The following is an 18,811-nucleotide window of genomic DNA, read 5'->3' on the forward strand; positions in this document are numbered from 1 at the left end:
GTGAAGAATCAACAACAAGTGGGACACAATCATGAAGTGGAATGACATTTATTGGATATTTCAAACTTTTTTAACAAATCAAAAACTGAAAAATTGGGCGTGCAAAATCATTCAGCCCCTTTACTTTCAGTGCAGCAAACTCTCTCCAGAGGTTCAGTGAGGATCTCTGAATGATCCAATGTTGACCTAAATGACTAATGATGATAAATACAATCCACCTGTGTGTAATCAAGTCTCCGTATAAATGCACCTGCACTGTGATAGTCTCAGAGGTCCGTTAAAAGCACAGAGAGCATCATGAAGAACAAGGAACACACCACGCAGGTCCGAGATACTGTTGTGAAGAAGTTTAAAGCCGGATTTGGATACAAAAAGATTTCCCAAGCTTTAAACATCCCAAGGAGCACTGTGCAAGCGATAATATTGAAATCGAAGGAGTATCAGACCACTGCAAATCTACCAAGACCTGGCCATCCCTCTAAACTTTCATCTCATACAAGGAGAAGACTGATCAGAGATGCAGCCAAGAGGCCCATGATCACTCTGGATGAACTGCAGAGATCTACAGCTGAGGTGGGAGACTCTGTCCATAGGACAATAATCAGTCGTATATTGCACAAATCTGGACTTTATGGAAGAGTGGCTAGAAGAAAGCCATTTCTTAAAGATATCCATAAAAAGTGTCATTTAAAGTTTGCCACAAGCCACCTGGGAGACACACCAAACATGTGGAAGAAGGTGCTCTGGTCAGATGAAACCAAAATTGAACTTTTTGGCAACAATGCAAAACGTTATGTTTGGCGTAAAAGCAACACAGCTCATCACCCTGAACACACCATACCCACTGTCAAACATGGTGGTGGCAGCATCATGGTTTGGGCCTGCTTTTCTTCAGCAGGGACAGGGAAGATGGTTAAAATTGATGGGAAGATGGATGGAGCCAAATACAGGACCATTCTGGAAGAAAACCTGATGGAGTCTGCAAAAGACCTGAGACTGGGACAGAGATTTGTCTTCCAACAAGACAATGATCCAAAACATAAAGCAAAATCTACAATGGAATGGTTCAAAAATAAACATATCCAGGTGTTAGAATGGCCAAGTCAAAGTCCAGACCTGAATCCAATCGAGAATCTGTGGAAAGAACTGAAAACTGCTGTTCACAAATGCTCTCCATCCAACCTCACTGAGCTCAAGCTGTTTTGCAAGGAGGAATGGGAAAAAATGTCAGTCTCTCGATGTGCAAAACTGATAGAGACATACCCCAAGCGACTTACAGCTGTAATCGCAGCAAAGGTGGCGCTACAAAGTATTAACTTAAGGGGGCTGAATAATTTTGCACGCCCAATTTTTCAGTTTTTGATTTGTTAAAAAAGTTTAAAATATCCAATAAATGTCGTTCCACTTCATGATTGTGTCCCACTTGTTGTTGATTCTTCACAAAAAAATACAGTTTTATATCTTTTCTGTTTGAAGCCTGAAATGTGGCAAAAGGTCGCAAAGTTCAAGGGAGCCGAATACTTTCGCAAGGCACTGTACATATGAGATGAGTATGTAAACAAAGTGGCATAGTTAAAGTGTCTAGTGATACATGTATTACATAAAGATGCAGTAGATGATATAGAGTACAGTATATACGTATACATATGAGATGAATAATGTAGGGCAGGGGTGTCAAAGTCAAATGGACGGAGGGCCAAATAAAAAATTTAGCTACAAGCCGAGGGCCGGACTGTTCGAATGTTCATTGAAAATTTTTTAAATGACGCATATAGTCTAGTGAACCTAATTGAACCTACTGAAAACCTAACAAATATATTCCAATATGATCAGATAAATAAAGCAATATTTTCTTATGGCTCTGTCAGTAATCTTTAATTTTCAACAGACACAAAAGACAAATTTCCTTTATATAAAAATCCCCATAACATGAACATTAAATGAAAGAAACCGGTATTCAAGGCACCATCAGTAGCCTATATTTTCTATTTTAGCAAAAGTGGGCTAAATTTACTTCAAAGAAAAAAACAATAATAGCAATTTTCTATCATCCACTCAACTGAAATATTTTTAAAATATAATTGGATTGAAATACAATAAAATAAAGTGCAAAAATCTATTAATCAAAAACAACACTTTGTTTAAGGAGAAGTAACATGCAGTGAAAACAAATATTAAACTTTAACTTTTAAACTTGAACTGAGTAAAAACTCTAAATATGTGATTGCACAGTAATGTTCACTTGTTTGAGGTTGAGGGTGATACTTGGTGGTGTCCCATCTTTTCCACAAGTTCATCAATGTTCGGGGTAAGGCTCTGAGCTGAGGAAATCCTCAGAATTGAGTGGAGGTGTTCAGCAGTAAGTCGACTTCTGTGTGATGTTTTGTTCAGGTTCATCAAAGAAAAAAGTTGTTCACACAGGTATGTGCTGCCAAACATAGACAACGTTTGAGCAGCCTGGATGCGCAGCTGGGGCATTGTGTCGGGGAGGAAACGGGCGAACTCCGCAGCACCCACTGCCGCATATTTTGCCCTCAGTGCATCATTGCATTGGAGGTCAATCAACTCCATTTGGAGGTTTGGTGGTGAGCTTTCCACGTCAACAGCAAATGGGTTACCGAGCAGTTCCAACCTGCTTTTTTGTGCTTCAAAGTCAGCAAATCGGCGTCGAAAGTCAGCGGCAAGCATACCTATTTTATCAGCCAACTGTGCGCTCGGGAACGCACTGGTAGAGAGCTTCTCTTTCATGGTCTGGCAGCTGGGAAATTTTCTTTCCGCATCTGCGTCTCCCACAGAGTCAGTTTGGTTTTAAATGCCTTCACTGTACTGTACATATCAGAGATGACATGATCCCGACCCTGCAGCTGCAAGTTCATTGCATTCAGATGACTCGTAATGTCACACAGAAAAGCCATTTCACACAGAAACATTTCGTCTCGGAGTTGTGTTGTGTCTTTCCCTTTGCTGTCCAAGAACAGACAAATCTCCTCACGAAGCTCGAAACATCTTTGAAGCACCTTTCCCTGGCTTAGCCATCGCACCTCTGTGTGATAAGGCAAATCACCATGCTCCGTTTCTAACTCCGTCAGAAATGCCTTGAACTGGCGGTGATTCAAACCTTTGGCTCTGATAAAGTTAACTGTGCGCGTGATGATGCTCATTACATGCTCCATTTTCAAGGCTTTACCGCACAACGCTTCCTGGTGTATGATACAATGATAAGCTGTCAGCTCACCTGTCGCGTTTTCCTCTTGCATCTTTTCCCGTATCTTCGCCACCAGTCCGCTCCTGTGTCCACACATCGCAGGTGCTCCGTCGGTTGTCAAACCCACGAGTTTTTCCCAAGGCAGCTCCATCTCATTTACACATCTTGACACCTCTTCATACAAATCATGCCCCGTAGTTGTGCCATGCATAGGACGTAAAGCCAAAAAACTCCTCTGTCACGCTTAGGCTGGAGTCCACTCCGCGGATGAAAATTGACAACTGGGCAATGTCAGAAATGTCGGTGCTCTCATCCACAGCCAAGGAATATGCAATGAAATCTTTTCCCTTTTTCACAAGCTGCTCTTTTAGATTGATGGACAACTGGTCTACTCTCTCGGCAATGGTGTTTCTGCTCAGACTCACATTTAAAAAGAGTTGCCTTTTTCTGGGCAAACTTCGTCACAAACTTTAATCATGCAGTTTTTGATGAAATCCCCCTCCGTAAATGGCCGGGCTGATTTAGCGATCTCTTCTGCCAAAATAAAACTGGCCTTGACAGCAGCCTGGCCTTGTGATTTGGCTTTTTTGAACAGAGCCTGTCGAGATTTGAGGCCTCGTTTTAATTCCTCTGCCTTTTGTAGCCTTTGTTCCATGTCCATATTCTTGTTTTTGTCCGCGTGTTTCGTTTCATAATGTCGTCTCAGATTATACTCTTTCAGTACCGCCACACTTTCTCCACACAGAAGACACACAGGTTTTCCAGCTACCTCCGTGAACATATACTCCGACTCCCACCTTGTTTGAAACCCCCGGTTCTCAGTGTCCACCTTCCGTTTTGCCATTTTTGATGGGTATCTGAAAGTTAATTTTACTGTGATGCTGACGACTGCTGTGCCAATAAATATTGAAATGAAGCAGCCTACTGCTCGGTGCGTCACCGTTGCATTGTGGGAAATGTAGTATTGGTGCGTGTAAAAGATCTGCGGGCTGCCGGCTTGCTGCGGTCTGCGGGCCGGTTCTAATAATAAATCAAGATCATCCCAGGGGCCGTAAAAAACCTTCTCGCGGGCCGAATGTGGCCCGCGGGCCTTGACTCTGACATATGTGATGTAGGGTATGTAAACATTATATTAGGTAGCATTGTTTAAAGTGGCTAGTGATATATTTTACATCATTTCCCATCAATTCCCATTATTAAAGTTGCTGGAGTTGAGTTAGTGTGTTGGCAGCAGCCACTCAATGTTAGTGGTGGCTGTTTAACAGTCTGATGGCCTTGAGATAGAAGCTGTTTTTCAGTCTCTCGGTCCAAGCTTTGATGCACCTGTACTGACCTTGCCTTCTGGATGATAGCGGGGTGAACAGGCAGTGGCTCGGGTGGTTGTTGTCCTTGATGATCTTTATGGCCTTCCTGTGACATCGGGTGGTGTAGGTGTCCTGGAGGGCAGGTAGTTTGCCCCCGGTGATGCGTTGTGCAGACCTCACTACCCTCTGGAGAGCCTTACGGTTGTGGGCGGAGCAGTTGCCGTACCAGGCGGTGATACAGCCCGACAGGATGCTCTCGATTGTGCATCTGTAGAAGTTTGTGAGTGCTTTTGGTGACAAGCCGAATTTCTTCAGTCTCCTGAGGTTGAAGAGGCGCTGTTGCGCCTTCTTCACGATGCTGTCTGTGTGGGTGGACCAATTCAGTTTGTCTGTGATGTGTATGCCGAGGAACTTAAAAATTACTACCCTCTCCACTACTGTTCCATCGATGTGGATAGGGGGGTGATCCCTCTGCTGTTTCCTGAAGTCCAGTTTTGTTGACGTTGAGTGTGAGGTTATTTTCCTGACACCACACTCCGAGGGCCCTCACCTTCTCCCTGTAGGCCGTCTCGTCATTGTTGGAAATCAAGCCTACCACTGTTGTGTCGTCCGCAAACTTGATGTTTGAGTTGGAGGCGTGCGTGGCCACACAGTCGTGGGTGAACATGGAGTACAGGAGAGGGCTCAGAACGCACCCTTCTGGGGCCCCAGTGTTGAGGATCAGCGGGGTGGAGATGTTGTTGCCTACCCTCACCACCTGAGGGCGGCCCGTCAGGAAGTCCAGTACCCAGTTGCACAGGGCGGGGTCGAGACCCAGGGTCTCGAGCTTAATGATGAGCTTGGAGGGCACTATGGTGTTAAATGCAGAGCTGTAGTCGATGAACAGCATTCTCACATGGGTATTCCTCTTGTCCAGATGGGTTAGGGCAGTGTGCAGTGTGGTTGAGATTGCATCGTCTGTGTACCTATTTGGGCGGTAAGCAAATTGGAGTGGGTCTAGGGTGTCAGGTAGGATGGAGGTGATATGGTCCTTGACTAGTCTCTCAAAGCACTTCATGATGACGGAAGTGAGTGCTACGGGGCGGTAGTCGTTTAGCTCAGTTACCTTAGCTTTCTTGGGAACAGGAACAATGGTGGCCCTCTTGAAGCATGTGGGAACAACAGACTGGGATAGGGATTGATTGAATATGTCCGTAAACACACCAGCCAGCTGGTCTGCGCATGCTCTGAGGGCACGGCTGGGGATGCCGTCTGGGCCTGCAGCCTTGCGAGGGTTGCCACGTTTAAATGTTTTACTCACATCGGCTGCAGTGAAGGAGAGTCTGCATGTTTTGGTTGCGGGCCGTGTCAGTGGCACTGTATTGTCCTCAAAGCGGGTAAAAAAGTTATTTAGTCTGCCTGGGAGCAAGACATCCTGGTCCATGACGGGGCTGGTTTTCTTTTTGTAATCCGTGATTGACTGTAGACCCTGCCAAATTCCTCTTGTGTCTGAGCCGTTGAATTGAGATTCTATTTTGTCTCTATACTGACGCTTAGCTTGTTTGATTGCCTTGCGGAGGGAATAGCTACACTCTTTGTATTCGGTCATGTTTCCGGTCACCTTGCCCTGATTAAAAGCAGTGGTTCGCGCTTTCAGTTTCACGTGAATGCTGCTATCAATCCACGGTTTCTGGTTTGGGAATGTTTTAATCGTTGCTATGGGAATGGCATCTTCAACGCACGTTCTAATGAACTTGCTCACCGAATCAGCGTATTCGTCAATGTTGTTGTTTGATGCAATACGAAACATATCCCAGTCCACGTGATGGAAGCAGTCTTGGAGTGTGTAATCAGATTGGTCGGACCAGCGTTGAACAGACCTCAGCGCGGGAGCTTCTTGTTTTAGTTTCTGTCTGTAGGCAGGGATCAACAAAATTCACCAGAGTCCCCAATGAAATCCCCTTGAGATATGAATGATGTTGCACTGCCTAGGGGTTCCACTAGATGTCAACCATCAATAGAAATTATAATGAGGCTTCTATGTTGTTGTGTTTTTATTTTTATATAAAACAAAACATGCATGTATTGTGTAACATGAAGTCCTATGAGTGTCATCTGATGAAGATAATTCAAGGTTAGTGATTCATTTTATCTTTATTTCTGGTTTTTGTGAAGGCTATAGTTTGCTGGAAAATGGCTGTGCTTATTATGGTTTGGTGGAGACCTAGCATAATCGTTTGTAGTGCTTTCGCTGAAAAGCCTATTTGAAATCGGATACTTTGGTGGGATTAAAAACGAAAATAGATTTAAAATTATATAAAACACATGTATGTTTTAGGAATTGTAATTATGAGATTTCTGTGGTTTGAATTTTGGCGCCTTCTATTTTCACTGGTAGTTGTCATATCGATCCCGGTATCAAGATTGCAGCCATAACAGGTTAAGCATAAATTATTGTGATTGCTTTACACATTTTTGCACTTTTGCTATGGCTGGAGGTTTTGACGCAGTTGCGTCTGTCTGTTGGTTTCTCCTGCCTCAATAAAGTGTGTGCCTGTTCACAACTCTCTGCTCTCCTGCACCTGACTTCGCTATCAGTATGCACACACCTGACAGGCTATGACAAATCAGGACAGGTCGTTTCACTGAGGAGCCATTACAAAAACAGGCTGTAAAACTGATCACTAAGGTCATTACAGAAAACACCAGACTGATACCTATCAGGATTATTTGTAAGGATAACATCAAGAAGAGTATCCTTTTCTGCATGCTTGGAGTCATACCTTGGGGGATTGGTAATAATCTGAGAAAGATTTCGGGAGTCCCATTGCTTTAGGACTTGGTCAGGTGGTTTAAGCATGTCCCAGTTTAGGTCACCTAGTAGGACAAATTCAGACTTAGTGTAAGGGGCCAAGAGAGAGCTTAGGGCAGGTAGGGTACAGGCCAGTGCTGATGGAGGACGATAGCACCCAGCGACAGTCAACAAAGAGCTATTTGAACATTTGAATACTTAAAACCAGCGAATCAAATTGTTTGGGGACAGACTGGGTGGAGACAACCGAGCATTGAAGGTGATCCTTGGTAAAGATTGCCACTCCCCCACCTTTGGAAGATTTGTCTTGCCGAAAAAGGTTATAACCAGAAAGGTTAACATCAGTATTCAAAACACTCTTCCTTTACCACGTCTCAGTAAAGACCAACACATCTGGATTGGAGGTGTGAACCCACACTTTTAATTGATCCATGTTAGATAATAAACTTCTAGTGTTAACGTGCAGAAAACACAGGCTTTTACGAGAGCAGAAATCAGTGAAGCATATATCAGAGCACAAGTCAGATTTGGGGCTAGCAACTGAAGATGTGCCCGGGTGTACATGCACATTTCCAGATATCATCAACAGTAATACAATCAAGGCACGGCATAGGACAGGGAGAGATCATAGGCCAGAGAGAGCTCTGCAGTGCTGATTTATGACATCTGAATGTGCATCAGACGACAACAAGATCATATTGTACAGCAATTTCATCAGATAACACAAATATAAATCTGGCGAGAGATGGTTAGAATGGGATGGGAGGCCAAAAGTCAGTGTAAGCAAATAAAGAGTCAGAGTCCCGAGTGTGAGAACAAACATAGTCTGTCTCACAGTTGGGTAAAGAAAGTTTGTAGTCAACAGCATGCAGGAGTCATGAGGCAAATAGTGAAATAGCAAAATGCACGAGAAAAAAATAATATATATATAATGCCTTGGGGCTAGTCATTGTAAGATCAACAGTGCCTGCGTGCTGGAGGAGAGAGAAAGCTTGGGAGAGAGGAATGGGTGGGTGGGGTGTGTGGTTGGGGTACCTGTACCAGACAGGGGGGACAACCAGGGCAGATGGTGAACAGATCGCCAGGTGGAATCCAAGCAGCAGTGTAGTAGGCAATGGGCGTAGGTGTTACACCCACCTGGGAGTAGCTTTCATTTCTGGAGGAAGATTTCTTGTAGAAAATGCCAGTCTCTGAACAGCAGGAGGGGGCTTCAATGTCTCTGGGTACTATCAACAAGGTCAAATAACATACACTATATACACAAAAGTATGTGGATACCCCTTCAAATTAGTGGAATCGGCTATTTCAGCCACACCCATTGCTGACCGGTGTAAAAAAAAATCGAGCACACGGCCTTTCAATCTCCATAGACAACATTGGCAGTAGAATGGCCTTACTGAAGTGTTCAGTGACTTTCAATGTGTCACCATCATAGGATGCCCTAGAGCTGCCCCGGTCAACTGTAAGTGCTGTTATTGTGAAGTGGAAATGTCTAGGAGCAACAATGGCTCAGACGCAAAGTGGTAGGCAAAACAAGCTCACAGAACGGGACTGGCGAGTGTTAAATTGCGTAAAATGGTCTGTCCTCCGTTGCAACCCTCACTACCGAGTTCCAAACTGCCTCTGGATGCAACGTCAGCACAATAACTGTTAGTTGGGAGCTTCATGAAATGGGTTTCCATGGCCGAGCAGCCTCACAGAAGTGTAGCGTTGGCTGGAGTGGTGTAGAGCTCGCCGCCATTGGACTCTGGAGTGATGAATCACGCTTCACCATCTGGCAGTCCGACAGACGAATCTGGGTTAGGCGGATGCCTGCCCCAATGCATAGTGCCAACTGTAAAGTTTGGTGGAAGAGGAATAATGTTTTACACATTATGACTGTAAGTGCCCATAATTTTGCTAATTGTCATATCGACCCAAACTCCAGGACCAGGGACTGGATTGACACTTACAATGATTGACAGCAGAGAAAGGTCCGCTGGCCTAGGGGAGGAGAGTGACGAGAAACTTGCACCCTCTGAGAGCCAGCCAGACAGGTATGGAGCACCTCACCTGTAATGGGACTATTTATGACTAAAGTTCGTATTTAATTTAAAGTGATCAAAACAATGTTTAGCATATTTGGAGTTTGTGTAACACACGTGAATTCCAGTGATCTGTTCGTAACACTCGCGTTGATGGTCATTAGACGAGAGGCTGTATGTTATGGATTAAACTCATAACTGCCGATATGGTTGACACAAGACTGTAAGAACAAGGACAGAGGATACACGGATTATTATTCTGTAGCAGCTGATAAAATCTCTGCCTTCTGTTTTTTCTTCCTACAAGCCTCAGGCTGGTGTTTACAGAACAATAATATGCTGATAAGGATATAAGGGCGTTCTCAGAGAACACCAGTTAAACGTGTTATATAATTATGGACTGGATTTTTCTCTCTGTTCCAACTTGTAATAAACCAAATACATTTTAATTGACTATCTGCGACTGCTCTTCTTTTTTGTTCACTTGGAAAATGTCTATTACATCACCCCACCCTCCTTTCAGGCGAGCCTGGATCTTAGTGAGAGAGGGAGAGAGAAAGGCCCTTCTGTCTGTATCCCCAGGCTGAGCGCTCAAACGCAGAGGGATGATGAGGCTAAGCTGGGTTCGATGGCTGGCTTCTTTGCTGGCCTTGGGCACTGGAATACTCTACATTACATCCATTAAGCGGGAGGTTGATTCTCATGGGGAAAGACTGCAGAGGGCCCATCAGGATGACTCGGTCAGGAGCCAGGACATGCTCAAGAGGCTGGAGAAGATGGAGTCTCACATTGAGAAGGTGGGTAAGTCTCAATCTCCTTCATTTAACTGTGACTTACCTGGAAGGGAAATGTCAGTAGCTCTGTCCACATACTGTACCCGGACTGCAGTCTGCCACTGTTGTAGCTGGTAGGGCAGATTTAGAGGGGAGGGTTTGGGAACACACTAGAATCTAGCCTGAGCCTACATGTAGAGTTGATCCCAGAAAGTTATTTCACACTTCACAGTGATGATTGTAAAAGGGAATTTGTTCTCAGTTATATAAAAGGGTTTAAATGAACTAACTAAGGATCTTGTCACGTCCTGTCACGCCCTGGCCATAGTTTACTTTGTATGTTTCTATGTTCTGATTGGTCAGGGTGTGATCTGAGTGGGCATTCTATGTTGGATGTCTTGTTTGTCTATTTCTGTGTTTGGCCTGATATGGTTCTCAATCAGGGGCAGGTGTTAGTCATTGTCTCTGATTGGGAACCATATTTAGGTAGCCTGAGTTTCACTGTGTTTGTGGGTGATTGTTCCTGTCTCTGTGTTTTGCACCAGATAGGGCTGGTTTTGGTTTTCGTACATTTGTTATTTTGTTAGTTTAATTGTGTATAGTTTCCGTGTTAAATCAAATGAATCACAACTGCGCTGCATTTTGGTCCGCTCCTCCTTCCCACAAAGAAAGCCGTGACACGTCCTGACCATAGAAAGCCTTTATTTTCTATGGTAGAGTAGGTCAGGGCATGACTAGGGTTTTTTAGTCTAGTTTATTATTTCTATGTGGGGTTCGAGGTTTGATTTTCTATGTTGGGGTTTATTTATGATTCCCAATTTAAGGCAGATGGTAATCGTTCTCTCTAATTGGGGATCATACTTAAGCTGCATTTTTCCACCTGTGGGTTATGGGATATTGTTTATGTTTAGTTGCCTGTTCGCACTAAATTGTCGTCACGGTTCGTTTATTCTTTATTTGTTTTGTATTTGCTTAAGTTTCACTTTATTCATTAAACGTATGTGGAACTCAACATATGCTGCGCCTTGGTCCAACCATTATTAAGAATATCGTGACAGATCTAATAAAATAATAATTTCAGATTGTTATTTAATCCTGTATGCTGTTGCATGTTGAACAACATTTGTTAACATGTTGATCTACCAACTTCTCTGTGCCAAATTTTGCCACATTGCTTACTATTACAAATAAAAAATAAAGTTTGACTTTGGTTACTTCAAGGTAATTCTCCAAGGCAGATACTGTAAATGAGGTCATGCCCTGTTTTATCAAAAGGACTAACTCGGGTTGATTCTGGCAGCCTTAACACATGTATTACAGTGTGATGAACATCTGTCATGTGTCCACAGTGAAGTCAATCAACAACGGGATCAGTCTGAAAGAGGGGCAAGCTGTGAAGGCTACCGAGGTCAAGAAGGAGAGGAAGGTGGTGAAGAAGTTGTACTCCAACTCAGCTCTGTTTACAACCTGGGGTGATGAGCTCTCAGAGGAGGAGCAGAAAGAGGCAGAAGGGTTGTTTCAGATGTATGGATACAACGCCTTCCTGAGTGACAGACTACCCCTGAACAGGGAAATCCCTGATACTCGCGATCCTAAGTAAATCCTTTTCCTCATCTCTATGCCACCTCTACACCAAAAAATTATGGATAACTCAAGACTTCTCAATTCTAACCAGTCTGTTCCATTGCGCTCATCCGAGGTCAATTCCATCTCCAGCCCTTTAAATGCAATTTGACAAATGACACTGAAATGGATTAACTTTAAGAGTGAAACAGCAACTTTGGTGAAGTGACTGAATGATATGAGGTGGACCAAATGTTTTTGTTGTGTCTGTCAGGTGTGCTAATCACCAGTACCCCATTGACCTGCCCACCATCAGTGTGGTGCTGATCTACTTGGACAGCACCTCGGTCTCACACAGGCCCGCCTCTCAGGTTGGAGGGAAGCTGAAGGAGATGTGGTGGCCATCTTGGATGCCCACATTGAAGTAAAACGTGGAATGGTAGTCTGAATGGTTTTTATTATAAAGTCACTCAGTGACATTTTTCTGCGTCCCCATGTTTTCACTCTGTGTTTCTGGGAACAGGGCGGAGCCTCTTTCTGGGAACAGGGCGGAGCCTCTGTTAGCTCGGATAAAGGAGGACCGCACGTTGGTGTTGACACCGGTGTTTGACAAAGTCCATTTCGATGACTTGACAGTCACACGTTATTGGCCGAATGCAAACGCCTTTGACTGGGCCCTGTGGTGTATGTACGAGTCCTTCAGACCTGAGTGGTATGCCTTACAAGACGAGACACAGCCAGAAAAGTGAGTTGTTTGTGATTTCATCATCAGATGATAGTCCTGTTTCAAAAGTCTGTTTGAATAGGCGATAAGCAAAGCACAGCTTTGGGAGGAAAATCTTACCTAATATTTACACCTGGATAATTTTTTTGCGTTATCTATTCATTAAAATGAATGTCACATCTCCCAGTGTACAATTGACCATGATTTGTTGTGAATGTTTGTCAGGAGCCCCTCCATTATGGCCATACTAGTGGTTGATCGCCTGTTCTTTGGGGAAATTGGTGCTCTGGATGGTGGTATGAAGACCTATGGAGGTGAAAATGTTGAACTGGGCATCCGGGTAAGCCCCTCTGCTACAGTTTATGAATGAGTGTTGGAAATCAAAGCAGACTTGTGTTTGCAGATTTGCTTTCTGTTCTTGAGTCGTTCAGTTTCAACAAACCAATCTACGTCCAACATCCAGACACTTCAGTCCATATCTCATCCTCATCCTTGTCTCTTGGTGTCTGGTGTGTCTAGGTTTGGCTGTGTGGTGGAAGTGTCGAGGTCATACCTTGTTCTAAAATAGCCCACATCGAGAGGGCCCATAAACCCGATCTCCCAGACCTGAGCATTACAATGAAGAGGAATGCTCTGAGAGTGGCTGAGGTCTGGATGGATGAATACAAACATAATGTCAACATCGCCTGGAACCTCCCACTGAAGGTACTGTACACAACAAACAATTCAAAAAGTAGGTTTTGTTCAGCTGCTCATATGGAATAACAATCATCGCTGTTATGCATGCTTTGTGTTTGAAAATAAGTAGACTAGACAGTCAATATTATAAGAATGGTCTATTACTCAATGTCATAATAAAGATCATAGGATCTTTGTAAAATGATGGCGTTAAGCCATCACCAAGTGGATAATAGGTAGATTGCTCACACAACCTGTGTTTCTGATTTACAAATCTTCCTCTTTCACACCACAGGATCATGGCATAGATATTGGGGATGTTTCAGAGAGGAAGAAGTTGAGAAAGAGTCTGAACTGCAAACCCTTCCAGTGGTATCTGGACAATGTGTATCCAATGTAAGGGAATACCCCCCTGAAATGGACAAAAATGAATGGGAAAACATTGGCATAGTACAAACCATGTACACGATGGACAAAACCACCCAAATCGGCGTTGATTCATGCAAAATGTTTTGCAAATGCCATATGGCAATTGCCAGTTGTAACACTTCAAAAATCCAACAGGTGGCATGTGCGCTCCACCTTGGTTTTTCATATAGGAAATGGACCCCAAGTCAACATCCAAAAGCCAAATTTTGAAAAAATGATTTTTTTGTCAAAAGCTTATCACCCCTTAAAAAAGTGCTTTCTGGACCGTTTTTCGAATTTCTTTTGCTTTTTTTGTCAATTACACATGTGTAAGAACTGTATGAATATACTTTTGTCCAATTTTATTATCATAATTTTTTTTAATTACTTGCGCATAAGGCACATGTTTTGTCCATTTGCAATATGATTTCATAGGAAGTCAAAAGTCAAAAGTCAAAAATTGCAAAATTTCATAAAAAACTTCACACACCCCTAAAAAAGTGCTTTCTGGACCGTTTTTCGAAATTCTTTTGAATTTTGTGTCAATTACACACATATAAGAACTGTATCAACATACTTTAGTCATATTTTATTATCATAAATTATTTTATTTTTTTACTTGTGCATAAGGCATATGTTTTGTGAGGGCCAAATGTCATAAGAAATTTGACATGCTCAAAAATCCTGCAGAAATTCAAAATTGACTGGCCTGATGAACTCGGGATGGCCGGGCAGTGATTGTTGTTCCTTTCAATCACTCGTGGTGTTGATTTCATAAACATTTGTTTATGTTTTCTCACTTTTGCAAAGTCACTGTGCATTTGCAATATGGTTCAATGGGCATTCACCATCACGAATTTGTCATGCTATAAAAATCGCGCAGGAATGCAAAATTGACTGGCCCGATGAACTCGGGATGGCTGGGCAGTGATTCTGGTACCTCTCCATTGCTCGTTAGGGTTGATTTCAGAATGTCCATTTGTTTATGTTTTCTCACTCTTGCAAAGTCACTGTGCATTTGCCATATGGTTAACTGGGCATTCACCATCACAAATTTGTCATGCTATAAAAATCGTGCAGGAATGCCAAATTGACTGGCCCGATGAACTCGGGATGGCTGGGCAGTGATTCTGGTACCTCTCCATCGCTCGTTAGGGTTGATTTCAGAATGTCACTTTTGGTGATGGTACCTCACAGTTTAAACATATTGCAAATGGACAAGAGTCACCAGCAAGTCACTGTCCATCAGTCAATTTGATATCATTCTGACACCAAACTGATACAAACTGACACCAAACCCACTTTTCCCAACTCGTTTAGGAGCCAAGTATCACATACTTCAGAGCTGGCCCAAAATTCACAACGCCTTCGGTTCAAACCATAAAAAAAACATAAAACATGTAGTTACGTTCTAGCTGCGGGTCCATTTCTTGTGTTATGTGTAGGTCTAGCTGAGGCGACCCCGAATCCCAAGTTTCGGCTCGATAGGTCATTTGGTGTCCGAGTAAAACCCTAATTGGTGCTGAAAATCCACTTTTTTCAATTACTTGCTACGGGGTCCTTGAATGAGCTATCGGACAGAAACGTTGGGTTCTGTCTCTATGGGCCGAGACGGTCACAATGCACCTAGTCTTGTGACTCTGGGACATTTCTAAATGTCGCCATTTTCGTAATGGTCAAAATGAATTGAAGTCATTGCAAATGTACGAGGCTGTTTCTCGGTCCGAGAACCTTCTAGAGCGCCGTAACTCACCATGCACTATCGACCTGAGGTCTTGAACAGGATTCTAAAGTTTCGGAACTCTAGGTCTGACGGTTCTTTAAAAGTTCCAACAAGGTTAACTAATGCAGGGAGTGTATGTCTCTACGCACCCCAATGGGTCCCTACTTCCAAGCTGTGTGTGTGTGTGATTTAGTTTTCCTTTGAATTTTTATGGGAAAAATGACTGATTTACAGTTCATGGGGGTTGCCTAATCACACATATGAAGTTTTGGACAGATCTGATTTTTTTAACCCTTCCAAACAGCCCCTGAGACACCAATTATGGCACTTCCGTTTGGCACAGGAAGCTATAAGTCAACACATATCCTCATTGGGGTATGCTTTTACAGAATCCTGAGTTTTAAGTCTTTACGTTAAGAATTGACTGATTTACACAGGGTTCAATGCACTATCAAATTGCAGGCAGGGTATGGATATACACTTTTAGGGTGATTTTAAGCACTTCCGGTTGGTCCAGGAAGCTTAGAATCAACACAGGTAGACCTCATAGTGTGCTGATGGACTGTCATCAAAGACAGGTTCATAAGGCATTCATAACCCACATAGGCCTCAGGTTGAATTTAGAGGAGCAGGCAATGTATTCCTATGGGGAGAGAAGTCAATGCAAACTGTTTGATGTAAACACCTTCTTTTAACTGTGAAGGGTTAATGCCACATGGTCAAGGTTAGGCTTGCACGGATCGGGGGGACCTTAGGAACATTCCTGTGTTTGAATTGTGTTTCTCACCCTAACGGTTCTCTCACTGTCACCCAAAAGCAAATGACATTGTGGTGCAGGCTTCATTTTGGGCCTACTTTTCTAATGGTCGCTGCTCTCAGACCGAGCGAGCTACGGTCAAGCGGGATATCTCGTTGAACTCGGCACGGCCTTGGGATTATGTTTATGCCATTGCCTGCTCTCTGTGTCTTTAAGCACCGCGCTTTGTCACTCCATCCTTGCTGTGTGTGTGTGTGAGAGCTTTTCTTTGACATCTGTTGGGAGAAATGACTGATTTTACAGTTCAGGAGGGTTGCCTAATCACACATATGAAGTTTTGAAAAGATCTGACCTTTTTAACCCTTGGAAACAGCCACTATGACACCATTTAAGGCCCTTCCTGTTGGCACAGGAAGCTATAAATAAACCCATATCCTGATTGGGGTATGCCTTTACAGAATCCTGAGTTTTAAGTCTTTACGTTAAGAACTGAGTTATTTACGGAGGGTTTAGTGAGTGTGTTATTTCAGAAAATCATAGAAAATCACAGAAATCTCGCAGAGCTCCGCAGCACACTTTAAAAATATTCGTATGAACACCCTGCAACTGGATCTGTCACTGTTGAAAAAAAACCACCTATATCTGAACATCACCAATCTGTCATTGTGCGATTTCTCTTAATTGACGATAGATAAATGGTTGATTTTTTTTTTTATTGACACCGGAGGCTCCTAGACTTTGACGTGAAGTGAAAAAATAATTTCTCTATTTTCATTTTGGACCTTTAATCCCAGAAAAATGCCATAACTCAAAAACCGTTGAGGCCTAGACGCCATCTTGTTTGGGGCCACCTGCCCATTATGCCAAGCCTATGCTCACCAAGTTTCGGCTTCTAAATATTTTCAGTTTTCGAGATAAGGCCCGTCGTGATTCGTGATGTTTTGTCAAACTGCAATTTGATTGCTTATGCCCTCTTGTGGGATTTTCCGGGATAGCGGAAAAATGACCAAAATTTGATTATTTTATAAAACGAAAACCGAATGTCCGACAAAGTTCATTTGATGACTTCCCGGTAGGTCTGGCCCTGCCGCTCGGCCCGACGCCGTCCCCGAGTTTTACAAATGTTTTCGGACGTCTAGTAAGGGACGGTACATTTGCAATATGGACTTTCTCACTAACCATACAGAAAATGTCGAAATGTTCCCTTAAGGTATGTTAGACCCCCTGGGTGACTTGCTTGGTTATGGAGCTGTGAGTGACGCTAAAATGTTACTGTTGTTCTGGATATATTTCCTCACCAAGTGTGTTTGGTGCATATAATTATTTTTTCAATTGGATGCAGGTTCAAAAATCCAGCTCATTATCAGGATAGGAATTTGCACTTTTATAATTGTTTAATCTGTGTCCATAAAATCAACAGCTGGTCAATGACCTGAAGACGGATCTCTGTATAGATCAAGGCCCAGTTCCGGGGAACACACCTATTTTATATGGATGTCATTATTTTGGTCCACAGGTTTGTAGAATCATTGCTTAGTATTTTAGAATGTAGCCAATTGTATAATATGGTCCATACCATAGCAGAACCGGGATTCAAGCCATACCACAATGCAAAGTACTGTCAAAACCACAGATACAGAAAAGCCTAAATATCTATCCTCTCTGTCCAGAACTGTTATTATCGAGCCAGCGGGGAGATCTACATTGGAGGCATCAAGTCTCACAAGTACCATAGTAATCGCTGTCTGATGGACATTGGCACTCAAACCCCAGGACTGTATGATTGCAAGGAGGCCAAGCAGAAGGGATTCCACATGCTCTGGGAATTTCAACAGGTAAGCACTCCAACATGAAATAGGGAAATTGATGCCTATTAACTGTTGGAAACATGGGAGATGTCTTTAACTTTAGTGTGATGTTGTACAGTAGAATGTTTGCTGTGTTTTACAGGGAAAAGCCATCCAGAACAGACAGACAAAGAGATGTCTGGAGATTGCCCCAGGGGAGGACACTTTCTACCAGCTCATCATTCAGGAGTGAAACTCGTCTATCATTCCTGAGATTCAACATCTCCCAGATGCTGACCTCTGACGTCACCCACTAAGGAAATTACCTTTTTAACGGCATTATCAGCAGTTAAATGCAACAACAAAACATTATTTACACTAAGTTTTTGAACACTATCATTTTTGTACAAACATGATAGCTGTACTTACAGTTTATGGTTGACGCAGCCTGTTGGCCATTAGCCAATCTGAGTTTCTCAACGAGTTGAAAGCACGTGAATGCACTCAACTGATATTTACGACTTCACAACTGGTAATTACCACCTTCCCACTTTTTTTATGAACATAGCATTATCATCACGCTTTGAAAAGCCAATCAGTGGTCAGCAGTGAGATGACTGTGTGATCTTAGTGAGCTGTTGGTTGGACATAGCTTCATGGGGACAGATTTACAGTTTCTTCACAGAATGTGGAATGCTGTTGAGCTGTGTTGTCTTTGGTCCTGAATGTAATTGCAAAGAAATAATAAATATGATTCCTCTATTTAAGCTCATTTGTGGTTTATTGATTCACTGTAGATTTTCAACAAAGAGGGTCATAGAATATTTTTCTGCATTGACATCAGGTAGAGCGGAGTTGACATCAGTTTAGTTTTGAAGAAGACCCGTCCTCGACTGCTTAGGGATTTCTCTATGAGTTCTCTCTCTCTTACAGCTTTGGTGGTAGGGAGTTATACAGCGCATTCGGAAAGTATTCAGGCCACTTTAATTTTCTCACATTGTTAAGTTACAGCCTTATTCTAAAAAGTCCTGGCTCTGGCTGGGCCACTCAAAGACATTCAGAGACTTGTCCTGG

The 18,811-nt window shown here is 43.0% G+C and overlaps 1 pseudogene; it reads left to right on the forward strand.

Moving 5' to 3' along the window:
* Nucleotides 1–9,808: 9,808 nt before the first annotated feature.
* LOC135514945 (probable polypeptide N-acetylgalactosaminyltransferase 8) lies at nucleotides 9,809–18,518 on the forward strand (annotated as a pseudogene).
* Nucleotides 18,519–18,811: the final 293 nt, after the last annotated feature.

This window comes from Oncorhynchus masou, chromosome 26, assembly GCF_036934945.1.
Source record: "Oncorhynchus masou masou isolate Uvic2021 chromosome 26, UVic_Omas_1.1, whole genome shotgun sequence".
Classification (NCBI taxonomy): Eukaryota; Metazoa; Chordata; class Actinopteri; order Salmoniformes; family Salmonidae; genus Oncorhynchus; species Oncorhynchus masou.